This window comes from Poromitra crassiceps (genome assembly GCF_964638095.1).
Source record: "Poromitra crassiceps genome assembly, chromosome: 7".
NCBI classification, from domain to species: Eukaryota; Metazoa; Chordata; class Actinopteri; order Beryciformes; family Melamphaidae; genus Poromitra; species Poromitra crassiceps.
The window spans coordinates 57,885,120-57,900,736 of record NC_139628.1 but is presented as its reverse complement, the minus strand read 5'-3'; the positions used below and the strand labels follow the sequence as shown (position 1 = coordinate 57,900,736).

The following is a 15,617-nucleotide window of genomic DNA, read 5'->3' as shown; positions in this document are numbered from 1 at the left end:
GTAAGTACAGTAAAAAAAAAAAAGTACATAAAAAAAAAAGTGATTTCCCCCCCCCCCCCCCCCCCCCCCCCCCTTTCCATAAAGACAAACTGGGTTTGGGTCTGATATTATGGGCAGGTTGGGGTGTTTTACAAAAGTCACCACTGCAAGATGCCTAGTGTCAAAGATTGGCAGGAATGATGTCACAATACCTATGACATCACTAGCCTATGACATCATCAGTGATGTCATGAGATGATTTTTGGTCAATAATATGTCACTGATGACATTACTGATGATGTCATAGACATTGTGACATCATCAGTGGGTTTTGGTATTTTTTGTGATTTTTTGTAAAAATAGTATTTTTTCATATTTTGAGCCAAAAATCCAAAAAGCGCATGTTTTGGACTACCAGCCATTTTCCACAAAACACACAAACGAGCTTTAGTCCAGCAACCATCCTGGTCTAAAGGCTTCAAATCAGTAGTTTGGACTGTCAAATTCAGTTTTCTAATATTTTCCCATCTTTGGCATAGGAATCAGTTTTTTTTACATTTCATGTAAACTGTATGGAATTGATTGCTATGCCAAAACTGGGGGAATATGGGGAAATAGGCAAACACAGTAGAAACTACAAGTTTAACCGCTTGAGTCAAGGTGAGATGTGTAACATCAAGGAAATAATGATTTTTTGAAAAATTTGCTGGAAGTCCAAAAAAAATGTTCTTTTTGTGCAAAATTAACATTGAAACCAATGGGACAACTATGCAATGGACTTTGAGACCATGTAACTCCCCCAAAGTTTCTACCAACTCCAAGGTTAGATATTAAGGTCAAAGTTCAAGGTATTTGGTCCAGGATGCCCGCTGAAACAAATGAAATAAATTAATTTTGTTAAAATTTGCTGGGAGTACCAATAGAGTGTTTTCAATGGAAGTCAATGGGTCCATCAGATGGACTAACAGTAAATTGAGGAGTATTTTTGAAAAAAGGTCTTAGGATCGTAGAAAGATGATAGATATGATTGATTTTTGTCAACTACCCCAAAAAAAATACCTAGCCTTAATTTCAGACCATTTAAGCAAAAAATGTGGAAACGGCCCATACGCGAATGTAGGAAATATCCATCAGATGGACTAGCGGGGTACAAGGGTAACTGAATCATTTCCTTCCCCATAAAGATGTTTTTTAAGCATTTCCAAGAATTTGCTGGGGCCCCTCTTGTGCCTCCTGGCGGCCCACCAGGGGGCCCCGGGGCCCCCACTTTGAAAGCCACTGGGTTAAGGTGTCATTTGAGCCATTTCTATATTCTATTTCTTTCATTTTGGCACCATCATCCTCAGTTTCCCCCACACTTATTATTATTCACTCATATTATTTCACCACAGTGTGGCTTATTTTCCTCTTCTCATCTCTTTTGTGTTTTTTGTGGCACAGCACACTTGTGACTTGTATTGGAAAACAAACCACTTACTGGGAGCAACTGCCGTTGGTGTTAAACAACAGTCCATGGTGAAACCACGCCCTCTCTAACTCCTCCTCCATACTTTAAGCTCGACCAGGGATACTCAACTTGCTTTGCCCAGGGGCCACTTTCATGAAATGATAGGAGGCCAGGGGCCACTTTCATGAAATGATAGGAGGCCAGGGGCCAGTTAATAAAGTTGTTTAACACAACTTTTCTGATGTATTTCTGAAGTTAACTGACGCAGTGGCACCCCCGAGTGCTTTTTTGTAGTTTTGATGTCACACTGATTCATCCCATTGACCTTTCCTAAGTCCCGCCCCTTTTGCTCTGTACTTCTTTCTAGGTTTTTGAGATATAACGTTGGTGCTGCCATGTTTCCTGTCAGCTCGCTGTAGGCAAAAGTTTGACCTAGCAACACGAGGAGGGGGCGGGACTTAAGATCGGTCAATTACACACAAATTTAGATGATTATATCCTCGAAAACGTAACTTTTTTGTAAGCGAAGGCCTTAAAATGACTCTTAACTTTAATAGCAAACCGTAATCATTCTGCAAGATTAGATTGATATATTTCTTTCAGATGGAGAGCGTCTCATTTTGCCACAGATGTCTTTGGACTTTGAAGACCACACAGATCTCCACCATGATTCCTCATGAAAATAATAACGTTGCCCACATGATCTGTAGTGACAGAGCTGACATCATCACAGAAACCTATTTGGAGAGTTTACACTAACACCCCTTTTAGACGGAGGAAGCTGATAGGATGTTCCCATATGTGTTTTGATGTCATAGTTGTTGAGGTGTTAAGAGGGTGGATTAGAGTTGTGGGGGGGGGGCGTGGCTGGTATGTCAGAGGTGTGCGTATGCAGTGGGGGTTGTGTCAGGGCAGGGATACTCAACTTGCGTTGCCTGGGGACCACTTTTGCAAAATGACAGGAGGCCAGTCAGGGGCCAGTTAATAAACAAACAATAATCATATTAACTTTTCTGTAGCTGCTGATTGTAGGTTTTTGGGGTGCCAGCCGGAATTTAGCCTGACAATTTTAAATGTTTTCAGATTGTTTACACTCTGCCATGAACCCACATAGCATCAATCTGAACCACCAAGCAGAATGTTAACAAGCATTAATCAAAACAATGAGATGTGGAATCTTTGGTATAAGTGCCTTTTATAGTTGTACTGAGTTTTTGTGTGTTCTTTTAAATGTTATGTCTGTTTTTTCTATGGACCATGTGTCTGATAATTTGATTGATTGATTGATTGATTGATTGATTGATTGATTGATTGATTGATTGATTGATAGGCTACAATTTCCTTTCTATGCATTCCTGACACCCTTCCCTCATCATCGCAGGAGGAGCGTCCGCCTCACGGAGCCATACGCCAAAACTTCATCTTGATTTATTCTATCATTCAAGTTTATTGTGAACTTTCATTCTAGTCGCTCATGATTGAAAAATCTAGATTTGTGTGGTTTTATCAAAATAACCATCCCTAAGGAGTATTTGTCTTAACTGGGGTTCCACTTGTGAATTTGACATGAAAAGTGCAGTAATCTGCTCCACTAGCTGGGAGTGAACTAAACCAAACAAACACTGGCATTGTGTTGATTTTCTGACACTGATTTAAATGAACACTTTTTTTGCTCTGTGGATTTTGCTGTGTGCAACTCTAACGTCATGTCGACAGCATGTGAACCGCTGTTCAGATGATATCAGTTCAAAGGGATCATGATTCATGTCTCAGTATTGTTGTGATATTGAAGCTATGTTTTGGTGGAAGGTGTGGATGGATGTATAGAAGTCACTGTATCAGCCTGACAGATGAACACATTCAAGCTAGATCTTCTGCTCTATATGACCTGCTGATGGATGGACAGAACCTGTTCCACTTCCAGTGTCTGTCCAGTGTTGGGACCTTTCAAACCATTAGAAACGTTTACATGTGTCAGTCCACAGTGATGCTAAAAGAGTGAGCCAATTTCCAAAACACTGTATAAGCATTTTGAAAAGAACAAGTGAAGTTTGTCCTTCAAGATCTCTGACTGTTTAAAGAGGACGTGAAACATTTGATCATGTGACTCTCGTTCATTTGATCATGTGACTCTAGTTCATTTGATCATGTGACTCTAGTTCATTTGATCATGTGACTAGTTCATTTGATCATGTGACTCTAGTTCATTTGATCATGTGACTCTAGTTCATTTGATCATGTGACTCTAGTTCATTTGATCATGTGACTCTAGTTCATTTGATCATGTGACTAGTTCATTTCATCATGTGACTCTAGTTCATTTCATCATGTGACTATAGTTCATTTCATCATGTGACTCTAGTTCATTTCATCATGTGACTCTAGTTCATTTCATCATGTGACTCTAGTTCATTTGCATTTCGCCTCAGACAACACGGGACACGGCTTTCAAGTGTGAAATGTACCTACCTACATTTGCTAGAAATAAACAACATTTCAGATTTTTCGCCAACTTGGGCGCTGTTTGATGATGTCACTAGGTTGACCGTACAAAAATCTTACAGCAAGCAAGGCATAATGTGTGTTTGAGCTTGACGTCTTTGTGCTCTGGGTCACTGGTTTAATGTCGTATGGGTCATTGGCATTGGGTCGTATGGGTCATTGTGGGGGGAGGGTTGGCACATTCCCTCTGCCCTCAAACCACTATATGACTGGCAGACAGGTGGGCCATCCAGATCCAACATCACTGGGCTATTATTAAACCACTTTTGCACTCAAAGCTATAACTTACGTATGTTTGGTACAGTAACTGTGGAGGTTTGTGTTGGGAGATAAAGCTATAACTTATGTTTGGTACAGTAACTGTGGAGGTTTGTGTTGGGAGATAAAGCTATAACTTATGTTTGGTACAGTAACTGTGGGGGTTTGTGTTGGGAGATAAAGCTATAACTTATGTTTGGTACAGTAACTGTGGAGGTTTGTGTTGGGAGATAAAGCTATAACTTATGTTTGGTACAGTAACTGTGGAGGTTTGTGTTGGGAGATAAAGCTATAACTTATGTTTGCTACAGTAACTGTGGAGGTTTGTGTTGGGAGATAAAGCTATAACTTATGTTTGGTACAGTAACTGTGGAGGTTTGTGTTGGGAGATAAAGCTATAACTTATGTTTGGTACAGTAACTGTGGAGGTTTGTGTTGGGAGATAAAGCTATAACTTATGTTTGGTACAGTAACTGTGGGGGTTTGTGTTGGGAGATAAAGCTATAACTTATGTTTGGTACAGTAGCTGTGGGGGTTTGTGTTGGGAGATAAAGCCATAACTTATGTTTGGTACAGTAACTGTGGAGGTTTGTGTTGGGAGATAAAGCTATAACTTATGTTTGGTACAGTAACTGTGGAGGTTTGTGTTGGGAGATAAAGCCATAACTTATGTTTGGTACAGTAACTGTGGAGGTTTGTGTTGGGAGATAAAGCTATAACTTATGTTTGGTACAGTAACTGTGGAGGTTTGTTGGGAGATAAAGCTATAACTTATGTTTGGTACAGTAACTGTGGAGGTTTGTGTTGGGAGATAAAGCTATAACTTATGTTTGGTACAGTAGCTGTGGGCGCTTTGTGTTGGGAGATTTGTGTGTCCACGTCTTAAAAGGAGGCGCGTTATTTATTAGTAATACTTAATGTATTATTAAATGTCTTTCCTGTTTCCTGGCCGGAGTTTTATACCTAAGAACAGTGAGGACACTTTGGCCAATCCTCACTTTCTCACACAACTTCAAAGAGCCGTTTGAAGGTTGAGGTTGAAGGTAGACTTGGGTTTAGGTTAGGGTAAGGGCTAGGTATTTAGTTGTGATGGTTAAGGTTAGGGGCTAGGAATGCATTAAGTCAATGAATGTCCTCATTAAGATAGTTGTACGTGTGTGTGTGTGTGTGTGTGTGTGTGTGTGTGTGTGTGTGTGTGTGTGTGTGTGTGTGTGTGTGTGTGTGTGTGTGTGTGTGTGTGTGTGCGCGTGATGTTATGGCACTCATGTATGAATGTGTGTGTGGGTGTGTGTCAGTCTGCAATACGAACACAGTTTGACCTTATAAACACAACAACACTATACTATCTATTTGTGTGTGTGCGCGTACGTGTGTGTGTGTGTGTGTGTGTGCACGTGTGTGTGTGCTGTGCTGTACAGGTGTGTGATAAAGGTGGCTAAGGAGTGGACAGGTGTGTGTGTGTGTGTGTGTGTGTGTGTGTGTGTGTGTGTGTGCGCTATGAACTGTCAACCTTGCAGGCAGACTATTTTTACACTGGTAGTGACTCAGAATGCTTGTAATTGAGGACATAGTTAGGACGTGTGTACATACAGCAGCTTATTCACAGTGGCACATACATAGCAAATGTCACTAGAAGGAGAAGAGAGCAGAACACAAAACCAAACATTGTTTACTGTTCTGTTGCCCTTTTTTGTTTCCAGTTACTTTATTTGTATTTATTTGCTGTATTTTCTCTTTTCTGACAGTTGTATTTGATGCAAAGCACTTTTTCCATTTTGAAAGGTGCTGCTTTGCTCATCAAGTTTATTAGTTTGATTATCGTGAATCTTTTTTATGGGCAGAGTAAGCCTTATTTAAAAAATGGGGTCTTAAAGGAACACTCCGCCCATTTTCAACCAGCTTTGTATCATTAGAACATCAGTAGTATATCAGAAAACTGTAAACCGTTTTGAAGTCTGTCATTTAATTTGACAGTTATTGAGTGTTAAAGTGTGGACCAGTGACATCACTGGTCCACACTAACTCAAATTAATAACACATTAACTCAAATCAACTCTCAATAACTGTCAAACTATTCATCATTCATCTAGTTTGACAGTTATTGAGAGTTGATTTGAGTTAATGAGTTATTAATTTGAGTTAGTGTGGACCAGTGATGTCACTGGTCCACACTTTAACACTCAAAAACTGTCAAATTAAATGACAGACTTCAAAACAGTTTACAGTTTTCTGATATACAGTTTTCTGATATACTACTGATGTTCTAATAATACAAAGCTGGTTGAAAATGGGCAGAGTGTTCCTTTAAGAAGAGCAAGATCGAAACTAAACTAAACTAAACTAAAAAAAAACAGCATCGAAAAAATATTTTCTTTAAACCCGCATTCTTTTTACGTTTTGGTCCCAGTGAAATGTTCTATTGTCTCTCTCGATTATAGCGTTAGCTGAACGTTTGGTTTGAACCACCTTTTTTATAAGCATTTTACGAAATGTCTATGGAAATAAATGGCGGATGAAAATCTCTGGTACAGTGCTGAAGCAGGAAGTAGGCGGTCAGTTTGCCTCTCTATAAGATTTATACAATTGATTACTTTTTTCTTTTTTGCTGCAAAGTCCAAATGTTCACATATTCTGACTCTAGCTTCTTGTAGATCATTAAAAAATACCCAGAATCTCAAAACCCTGAGAGTAAAGAAAGATTGGGATTATGCATAGGAATAGATGGAGAATTGTAAGACATGTTTGCTCTAAGCCAGTAGTGTAGCTTTCCAGTCAAATCACACATTGTTTGTTTGTGATGTCATACCCACTGATGATGTGTGTTTGTGATGTCATACCACTGATGATGTGGATGACGTGGCATCATGAGTTGACATGAGTTAAGTCACAACCCCCAAAAAAAGTGCGCCCATGGCGCATCGCCCCCAGGGTCTCCACCCTAGAAATGTGCGTGGCGAGATCTCTAGTTTCACTCATTAGTCCCGCCCCTCTCTGCCTGAAGGTGGCAATCAAGCTGCGACAGCGTCCTGTACAGTTATAATTACCATTCTCATTAGCTGAAGTCTGATGTCTTTTGTGTCCGAGCACCAAGAATGGGTTCAGATAGACCCTCACACACTGTCCTAATGGTCAGGTCAGGTGACGCATCACAGTACAGTGTGTGACCAATTCAACTGGTGGGAACGGAGAGAGGGAGAGAGGGAGAGAGGGAGAGAGGGAGAGAGGGAGAGAGGGAGAGAGGGAGGGGGAGAGAGAGGGAGAGAGAGAGAGAGAGAGAGAGAGAGAGAGAGAGAGAGAGAGAGAGAGAGAGAGAGAGAGAGAGAGAGAGAGAGAGAGAGAGAGAGAGAGAGAGAGAGAGAGAGGGAGGGAGGGAGGGAGGGAGGGAGGGAGGGAGGGAGGGAGAGAGAGGGAGGGAGGGAGCAGCGGGACAGGAAGCCGGTCAGATCAGACGGGGGCGACCATTTTGTTGTGTGCGCCCTCTGTGGTGATAATGATGTCATGGGTGAACACACACGCACATTCCCAGTCGGGACGTCCTATGGGGAGACATCAGCCTAGCAGGCACCATGTTAGCAGGCACAGAATGGACAGAACGGATAGACTGACAGGTTTGTGTCCGTTGCATGTACAAGTCCTACTTGTACAGCAGGTGGCGGTAAGCACCTTGAAGGTGTCCGCGACCCGCCTATAAACCGAAGGAAGAAGAAAGCTGGCGTTAGCTAGCTGTTAGCTCTGTGCGCTACGTTACTTATTATGGCAATAAAATGCCACTGAATGACCAGATTGATGTACTTATGTACTTGTCGGCTGTTTCCATGAAGCCACCAGCTTTGATATCTGTTGGCTCGTTGTTGATATTTACAACGGTAAAATAACATGACGTTATAGCAATGCGGACAACCCGCTCAGCCATTTCTGCTGTGAGAACGCCTCCTCGACTCTGATTGGCTAAACGGACGGTGACTATCTGACCATCCGTTCATCCGATACGTCCATCCAGAAAAGGTTCAGCCCTCTTGAACTTTCTGTCCATCACATATGCACATTTGCTAGAGACGTAGCTTCATCAGTGCTGCACGGACAGACGGACAGCTGTGTTGAGAATGAATGGAAGTGAACAGAGAAATGAACGCAGACGGACAGACAGCAGGGATGAGTGTGGCCCCGCCCCCTTAGCCTCCGTCTCAGAATGAAGGAAGTGACACGTTCATAATTTAAATGAAATATGTGCAGAAAAAGGTGACACGTGAACAGGACCAAAATGCCCCTTAAAGGTCAAAGGTCACTGCAGTTATTGAACAAGGCCGTTTTAAAGATCTACTTTGCTCAGCGCTGCCCCTCTGAGGCCGGCAGCAGCAACTGCAGGCAGTGTCGTCGTCGTGTCAGCTCTTTGACGGGCAGCCGTTCGGATGAGGTGTGTGTGTGTGTGTGTGTGTGTGTGTGTGTGTGTGTGTGTGTGTGTGTGTGTGTGTGTGTGTGTGTGTGTGTGTGTGTGTGTGTGTGCGTGCGTGCGTGCGTGCGCGTGCGTGCGTGTGTGTGTGGGTCAGCAGCCCTGGTTCCCCCTCGGGGGGCGGTGTAGCTATGGCAGGCATTCAGCTGGGCAGCCGTGACCTCATTTTTAACAAGAAGGACCTGAAAAAGGCCCCGGTCAGCCAGACTGACAGGTGTGGAGAGACAGAGAGGAGGGGAGGGGGGGGGGGGGGTCACCGGGAAAGAGGGTGACTTCATCTATCGACCCCCACAGCCGTTACAACAAGCCCATGAGGTGAGATAACACAGCCGTTACAACAAGCCCATGAGGTGAGATAACAGAGTGTAACACAGCCGTTACAACAAGCCCATGAGGTGAGATATTACAACAAGCCCATGAGGTGAGATAACAGAGTGTAACACACAACAAGCCCATGAGGTGAGATAACAGAGTGTAACACATGTAGTGCAACATCAACAATAGCTTGAGTTGTTATGGGGATTGTAGTCATGACTGATGGATTGTAGGCAATTGTTTTCTTCCCTCGGCTTCATTCACATTCAGCGTTCAGGGCCAATCAATTAGTGGAACGTGTAACTTAATTAGAAGCCTTGATTTCGCTAAACTGCCAGTTCAAAACTCTGCTGTGATGTCAGAGTCAACACTGCTCATCATCTTCCCCGTGCTGTGATGTCAGAGTGAACACTGCTCATCATCTTCCTCATGCTGTGATGTCAGAGTGATGTCAGAGTGAACACTGCTCATCATCTTCCTCATGCTGTGATGTCAGAGTGAACACTGCTCATCATCTTCCTCATGCTGTGATGTCAGAGTGAACACTGCTCATCATCTTCCTCATGCTGTGATGTCAGAAGTGAACACTGCTCATCATCTTCCTCATGCTGTGATGTCAGAGTGAACACTGCTCATCATCTTCCCCATGCTGTGATGTCAGAGTGATGTCAGAGTGAACACTGCTCATCATCTTTCCCGTGCTGTGATGTCAGAGTGATGTCAGAGTGAACACTGCTCATCATCTTCCCCGCACTTTCTCAAGTTGATCATGCTTTTATAATATTCCACTTCAATCCATTCCTTCCTCCTTCCTCCTCTCTCTCTCGCTCTCTCTCTCTCTCCCTCCGTCTTGGACTCTTACACTTCACCTCAGGAATCCTGCCCCCTCAGCTGTCCCGCGGTGTCCGCTAGCTAGCCGCCCAATTTAGCCTCTGGCCCCGCCCCCCTGTCCCCCCTCCCCCTCCCCCACCCCCCATGCTCGTCTCCTCCCTGGCTGGCCCCGGTGTGTGTGTGTGTGTGTGTGTGTGTGTGTGTGTGTGTTGTGTGTGTGTGTGTGTGTGTGTGTGTGTGTGTGTGTGTGTGTGTGTGTGTGTGTGTGCCGGATTAGGAGCCTGTCTAAATTTGGTCATGCGTGGCAAAGGAGAGAGCACCTGCTGGGACCCCGGCTCGTGGGACCGGCTCCCCTCCAGCCCTTACATCAAATTACACCCGGGCCTGGGCATTCCTCTCTCTCTCTCTCTCTCTCTCTCTCTCTCTCTCTCTCTCTCTGTCTCTCTCTCTCTCTGTCTCTCTCTCCTCTCTGTCTCTCTCTCTCTCTCTCTGTCTCTCTCTCTCTCTCTCTCTCTCTCTCTCTGTCTCTCTCTCTCTCTCTCTCTCTCTCTCTGTCTCTGTCTCTCTTTCACTTTCACTTTCAAATGATCACATTCAGTTAATGCTTTGACGTGGCCGTGTGTCAGCAGCATAGACATGTATAAATAATATGGACGTAGCTACCATGATGTCCCCCATTGATTTTTGGACTTGTGTTTTGAAGCCTCGAAGGTGGCATTGTCACCGTCACCATCTTGGTTATTTGGAGCCAGAAGTGAATTTGGATGAGAAGAGCTGCTATTGGTCCGTGATCGGCGAGCTGCACGATCACTGGACAGGCCACCTGTCAATCACGTCCTAAAACATAGTCTGCTTTGTCATCTGTTTTATAGCCTAGATAGACTAGACGACTTTGAAATCTTAACTGATTATTAAAAGACTGGGGAGTTTATACTACACAACTTTTTCATTACGATTGTTTATCACAACTGAAAAACTCAATGAAATGCATTACACCCAACTGTGCGCCCAGCAAACTCACGTCTTTCAAGTTAGAAGACGGTATCGTCTTGAACCCACAACACAAATAACCCAGCAAACTGACGTGACCATACTAACCATATGGCTAGTTAGTTTCCAAAATAAAATCACTGCATGACTCACTACGGGTTGAAATTGACTTTTCGAAGCCACAACATTACGTTAATTTAAAACAGGTTTCTATGCAAATGTGTTCTTTATTTCCTCTTTGGTACTTGGGGTATTTCGGATCGCACGCACAAAACGGTTGCAATGGTATATCTTTATTTTGAAATTTGTAACGGGAAGTTTCGGTTTTATTCTTTCTGACTTAACCGTGAGCAACCGGTATACTAGCGTCTTTGATGCTTCCCTATTATTCACGTGTACTTTGGTATCAGAAATATCTATTGTAAATATATCATAACTCAGTTGAAAAGTAGTGCCATTTCCCCATTCACTTCCATGTAGCCGGACATTTTGCATCCAGTGGAGTTGCCCCCTGCAGGCCATTCAATAGAATACAGTTTTTACATTACTTCTGCATTGGCCTCACAGACGGAGCGAGCAGCTAGAAGCTAGCAGCTAGCAGCCAGGGAGCTAGGAGCTAGCAGCTAGGAGCTAGCAGCTAGGAGCTAGCAGCTAGGAGCTAGGAGCTAGCCCACTGGTCAAAAGACGAAGGATATTGAGGCGTTTTGCGCAGCTTTGCAATTTTCATGTCTCACTCTTTGCCCACCAGTCATTGTCTTTGTCTCTCTCTCTCTCTCTCTCTCTCTCTCTCTCTCTCTCTCTCTCTCTCTCTCTCTCTGCCGATCAGCCGATAATGTAGTCTCTCTTTCTCCCAATCCACTGCACCATCTCTCTGTTAATGCCCTCTTTTTTCACACCTCCAATTATCTCTCTCTCACTGATCGATGGTCTCTCTCCCTCACTCCCTCTCTCTCTCTCTCTCACTGATCGATGGTCTCTCTCCCTCGCTCCCTCTCTCTCTCTCTCCCTCTCACTGATCGATGGTCTCTCTCCCTCACTCCCTCTCTCTCTCTCCCTCTCACTGATCGATGGTCTCTCTCCCTCACTCCCTCTCTCTCTCTCCCTCTCACTGATCGATGGTCTCTCTCCCTCACTCCCTCTCTCTCTCTCCCTCTCACTGATCGATGGTCTCTCTCCCTCACTCCCTCTCTCCCTCTCACTGATCGATGGTCTCTCTCCCTCACTCCCTCTCTCTCTCTCTCTCTCTCCCTCTCACTGATCGATGGTCTCTCTCCCTCACTCCCTCTCTCCCTCTCACTGATCGATGGTCTCTCTCCCTCGCTCCCTCTCTCTCTCTCTCCCTCTCACTGATCGATGGTCTCTCTCCCTCACTCCCTCTCTCCCTCTCACTGATCGATGGTCTCTCTCCCTCGCTCCCTCTCTCTCTCTCCCTCTCACTGATCGATGGTCTCTCTCCCTCGCTCCCTCTCTCTCCCTCTCACTGATCGATGGTCTCTCTCCCTCGCTCCCTCTCCCTCTCTCTCCCTCTCACTGATCGATGGTCTCTCTCCCTCGCTCCCTCTCCCTCTCTCTCCCTCTCACTGATCGATGGTCTCTCTCTCTCGCTCCCTCCCTCCCTCTCACTGATCGATGGTCTCTCTCCCTCGCTCCCTCCCTCTCTCTCCCCTCTCACTGATCGACGGTCTCTCTCCCTCGCTCCCTCTCTCTCCTCTCACTGATCGATGGTCTCTCTCCCTCGCTCCCTCTCTCTCTCTCTCCCTCTCACTGATCGATGGTCTCTCTCCCTCGCTCCCTCTCTCTCTCTCTCCCTCTCACTGATCGATGGTCTCTCTCCCTCGCTCCCTCTCCCTCTCTCTCCCTCTCACTGATCGATGGTCTCTCTCCCTCGCTCCCTCTCTCTCCCTCTCACTGATCGATGGTCTCTCCCTCGCTCCCTCCCTCTCTCCCTCTCACTGATCGACGGTCTCTCTCCCTCTATCTCTCTCTCTCTACTTTGTTGCTCGTCCACCCACATAGTTTTACAGTCAGTCAGACACACACACACACACAGTGCAAGTGCAGCAGATGACATAGTTTCATACTGTATTATACATGCATATGTGCACATGGCATGCACATGGTGTGTGTGTGTGTGCACACACACACACACACACACACACACACACAGATATAAATGTACACACGTGTAAACGCACACATACAGTGTGATTTCGAGATTCTATTATGCAATGTGCTGTAATGGAAAATAATAAATTCAATGCTAATTTATACATGTCTCTCTCTCCCTCTGTCTCTCTCTGTCTGTCCTCTCTCTCTCTCTCTTTCTATCTCTCTCTGTCTCTCTGTCTGTCTCTCTCTCTCTCTCTATCTCTCTCTCTATCTCTGTCTGTCTCTCTGTCTGTCTATCTCTCTATCTCTCTCTCTCCACCCACACCATCATCTGTAGTTAGTTATTCAGCTCATGCACTTATTCTGCTCCTATGCCCCCGCATCCTCCAAACTTTTTGCTTCAAATACCTCCCCACAAACACACACACACACGCACGCACGCACGCACGCACACACACACACACACACACACACACACACACACACACAGACACACACACAGACACACACAGACACACACACACACACACACACACAGACACACACAGACACACACACACACACACACACACACACACGTACACACGCACACACGCACACACACACACACACAGGCACGCACGCACACACACACACACACACACACACACACACACACGTACACACACATACACACAGTCAGTCAGACAGACACCTGACTGACTGTTTTTCATCCTCTCCAAGCTGTTCTGATGTGAAGGCTGATGCCTAAATGCTTGAAGTTGGTTTCTTAGACAGAATATCAACAGTGAAGTTGATCTTATGTGATTCATTTCCAAAGCCTTCACCTTCCCTGAAGCTACGCCAAAGCCACACTGAAGCCACGCTGAAGCACTTTCATTTGGGCGTCCTTGTTAACAGGCGAGAGCGTTCACACCAGCCACACGCCATGCCGTGCTGAAGCCGCGCTGAAGCCATCGTTCAGGATTCTGTTCTATTCTCCAAGCGTGCAGCGTGCTGAACCCGAGCTGCCAGGCAGGCATGAAGGCAATGCAAGTTGACAGAGGAAAAGAGAGTGCTTCTTGTGTGAGCGGTTTAGCATGACACTCTGTTTCTGTTCAGCTCAGCTTCAGCTCTGCTTCAGCGCCCAGTGTGAACAAAGGCCTATTTAGCCTAGTCTTTACTATTATTCTAAAATGTAAAAAATAGTCGAAAAAATTGTGAGAGAGAGAGAGAGAGAGAGAGAGAGAGAGAGAGAGAGCGAGCGAGCCACAGGATTATTGTGCAGAGGTAAAGTACAGTATTTTTCTGTCACTGTCAGTGTGTGTTAGGGGTGTCACGATACACTCAGTTCATGATACGATACGTATCACGATACTGGGTTCACGATAACGATACGATACGATTTTAACAATATTTTTTTTAACTTGAATAATGACAATATATGACTGGAAAAGTAGTATTTTATTTGAAATGCACAAATACAAAACATGCTGTTGTGGGAAATTGTTATTACAATAACAACTAGAAAAAACATGAGATTGGAGATAAGGCTTATCTTGAAATAGAATGAGTTACACCGTCACTTAGATTTACTTTGAACTAAAAGGTTTCTCAGCAGTATAAATTCTCATTATGCATCTTCAGTTTTTCTTCAAACTCAAACAACAAGACTTTTCTTAATCTATTTTTTATGCATCTTCAGTTTTTCCTGTCAAGTAAACAGTTTTGCCAGAAACTCAATTGAATGGTTTCTCTCCTGTATAACTTCTCATGTGTCTCTTCAGAGACTTGTTCAACTGAACTACTTTCCACACATTGAACTTCAAGACGTTTCTTTGTCTATTTTTGAAAAAAAAAAAAAAAAAAAATTGCGATATGAGATTTCATCTCAACGATACATATCGTGACGTTTTACTATCGCGAAATTTCGTGGGACGATATATTGTGACACCCCTAGTGTGTGTGAATGGAAGTCAGGATGACTGACTCTGACGCTGTCTGCAGAGTGTCCACACTGCCAGCTGTCTCATCCATTTCTTTCTCCCTTTCTCTCCACTTCCCCTCTCCCCCCCCCCTCTCTCTCTCACCCCCTCTCTCTCTCACCCCCTCTCCCCCCCCCTCTCTCTCTCACCCCCTCTCTCTCACCCCCTCTCTCTCTCACCCCCTCTCTCTCACCCCCTCCCCCCCCCCCTCTCTCTCTCACCCCCTCTCCCCCCCCCCTCTCTCTCTCACCCCCTCTCTCTCACCCCCTCTCCCCCCCCCCTCTCTCTCTCACCCCCTCTCTCTCACCCCCTCTCTCTCACCCCCTCTCTCTCACCCCCTCTCTCTCTCACCCCCTCTCTCTCTCACCCCCTCTCTCTCACCCCCTCTCTCTCTCACCCCCTCTCTCTCTCACCCCCTCTCTCTCACCCCCTCTCTCTCTCACCCCCTCTCTCTCACCCCCTCTCTCTCTCACCCCCTCTCTCTCTCACCCCCTCTCTCTCACCCCCTCTCTCTCTCACCCCCTCTCTCTCACCCCCTCTCCCCCCCCCCCTCTCTCTCTCTCACCCCCTCTCTCTCACCCCCCTCTCCCCCCCCCTCTCTCTCACCCCCTCTCTCTCACCCCCTCTCTCTCTCACCCCCTCTCTCTCACCCCCTCTCCCCCCCCCTCTCTCTCTCACCCCCTCTCTCTCACCCCCTCTCTCTCTCACCCCCTCTCTCTCTCACCCCCTCTCTCTCACCCCCTCTCTCTCTCTCACCCCCTCTCTCTCACCC

At 45.3% G+C, this 15,617-nt stretch overlaps 1 protein-coding gene across 1 annotated transcript in view; it reads left to right on the top strand.

The window, feature by feature from the left end:
- actn3b (actinin alpha 3b) overlaps positions 1-15,617 on the top strand; it is a 72,278-nt gene that overhangs the window by 19,224 nt on the left and 37,437 nt on the right. The gene's annotated exons all lie outside the window — the stretch shown is intronic.